This window comes from Oncorhynchus masou, unplaced genomic scaffold, assembly GCF_036934945.1.
Source record: "Oncorhynchus masou masou isolate Uvic2021 unplaced genomic scaffold, UVic_Omas_1.1 unplaced_scaffold_2407, whole genome shotgun sequence".
Lineage (NCBI taxonomy): Eukaryota > Metazoa > Chordata > Actinopteri > Salmoniformes > Salmonidae > Oncorhynchus > Oncorhynchus masou.
This window is the reverse complement of record NW_027008862.1, coordinates 1-2,500: the sequence shown is the minus strand read 5'-3', so window position 1 is coordinate 2,500 and position 2,500 is coordinate 1.

Genomic DNA, 2,500 nt, shown 5'->3' with positions numbered 1-2,500 from the left:
GTTAGAGAGGAGGGTTAGAGAGAAGGGTTAGAGAGGAGTTTTAGAGAGGGGGTTAGAGAGGGGGTTAGAGATGGGTGTTAGAGAGGAGGGTTAGAGTTGAGGGTTAGAGAGGGGTGTTAGAGAGGGACGGTTAGAGGGGAGGTTAGAGTGGAGGGTTAGAGAGGAGTTTTAGAGAGTAGAGTGGAGGGTTAGGAGAGGGGTTCGAGAGGAGGGTTAGAGGGGGGTTCAAGGAGGAGGGTTAGAGAGGGAGGGTTAGAGAGGAGGTTAGAGAGGAGAGTTAGAGAGGAGGGTTAGACAGGATGGGGGAGTGTGTGTGGCAGACTGGAGCACCTGAGGAGCGTGCGGGCGGTGTGTTGACCTGTGTGATCTGCTGCAGATAGACAGGCCAGGGGAGATATTTACACAGTCAGCCAGGGACAAACCACCTGAGTAGAGAAAGTGGGGGGAGAGGAGGTGAGGGGTCTGGACTGAGCATGTAGGGCTGAGGCTCTGCATACACAGACACATCAACACACCCGAAGCCACAACACCACTAATACTGTCTTGCTTCAGTGCACTGCCAGTAACAGTACACACTGCTCATATGGTTCACGTGGGTATCCACCCGGTTTCATCTTGCATAACAAACAAGGGTGATAAACCAGGGTGATATAACTGAGCCAAAGGGCAAAGTCATATAGATATAGAAACCAACAGCTTTGTTCCATTGGAGCTGTACCACTGATAATAACTATGGTATCACTGCAGAATCACCACTATATCTGCCAGACCAACAGTCAATGCTGCCAGACGGCTTTTCTAACTAACTGGTTTACATGGGTGGGACCCACCAACCTGGACTACCTTGGACCCTGACAACCAACTGAGAGAGAGAGAGAGAGAGAGAGAGAGAGAGAGAGAGAGAGAGAGAGAGAGAGAGAGAGGTAGAGAGAGAGAGAGAGAGAGAGAGAGAGAGAGAGAGAGAGTAGAGAGAGAGAGAGAGAGAGAGAGGTAGAGAGAGAGAGAGAGAGAGAGGAGAGAGAGAGAGAGAGAGAGAGAGGTAGAGAGAGAGGTAGAGAGAGAGAGAGAGAGAGAGAGGGAGAGAGAGAGAGAGAGAGTGAGAGAGGAGAGAGAGAGAGAGAGAGGGTAGAGAGAGAGAGAGAGAGAGGTAGAGAGAGAGAGAGAGGAGAGGTAGAGAGAGAGGTAGAGAGAGAGAGAGAGAGGTAGAGAGAGAGAGAGGTAGAGAGTAGAGAGAGACAGAGAGGTAGAGAGAGAGAGAGAGGTAGAGGTAGAGAGAGAGGAGAGAGAGAGAGGAGAAGACATGTAGAGAGAGAGAGAGAGGGGTAGAGGTAGAGAGAGCTGGTAGAGAGACAGAGGAGGTAGAGAGACAGAGGGTAGAGAGACAGCGAATAGAGACAGCTAGAGAGACAGAGAGAGAATAGAGAATTCCATTGAGGAAGACATGCTTGTGGAGAGGCAGCCAGCTGAGGAGGGTTACAATACTGCTGAATAGCAGCCAGCTGAGGAGGTTACAATGCTGCTGAATAGCAGACAGCTGAGAGGTCACAATACTGCTGAATAGCAGACAGCTGAGGAGGGTTACAATACTGCTGAATAGCAGACAGCTGAGGAGGGTTACAATACTGCTGAATAGCAGACAGCTGAGGAGGGTTACAATACTGCTGAATAGCAGACAGCTGAGGAGGGTCACAATACTGCTGAATAGCAGACAGCTGAGGAGGGTTACAATGCTGCTGAATAGCAGACAGCTGAGGAGGGTTACAATACTGCTGAATAGCAGACAGCTGAGGAGGGTTACAATGCTGCTGAATAGCAGACAGCCGAGGAGGGTTACAATACTGCTGAATAGCAGACAGCTGAGGAGGGTTACAATACTGCTGAATAGCAGATGGCTGAGGAGGGTTACAATGCTGCTGAATAGCAGACAGCTGAGGAGGGTTACAATACTGCTGAATAGCAGACAGCTGAGGAGGGTTACAATACTGCTGAATAGCAGACAGCTGAGGAGGGTTACAATACTGCTGAATAGCAGATGGCTGAGGAGGGTTACAATACTGCTGAATAGCAGATGGCTGAGGAGGGTTACAATACTGCTGAATAGCAGATGGCTGAGGCCCACAGCTCCCACTGTCCTCCACTCCTCACACTTAATGAAGCCCACTTTCTCTATCTCATACACACACACAGTAAACATACACACGCATGCATGTACACGTACACACACTGACTGGACGATTAAATAGTATTTACGACCTCTCCCACTGCTCTCCATGGGGCTGACTATTCCCCTAAAGACAAAGAGGATAATGATGTGGGCAGAGGCCCTGACAGCCCATTCCTCTGCTCTGACTACTGCTACTGGGACACTCACAATTACCATTCAAATAGACCAGTCTCTTCAGATGCTCTACATAGCATTATCCATTAGCCTTCTCAGAGGAGTATGCAGTGACTAGTGCATATTACTTTCCTGCTTAGATGTGACCTGGTCAGGATGTGA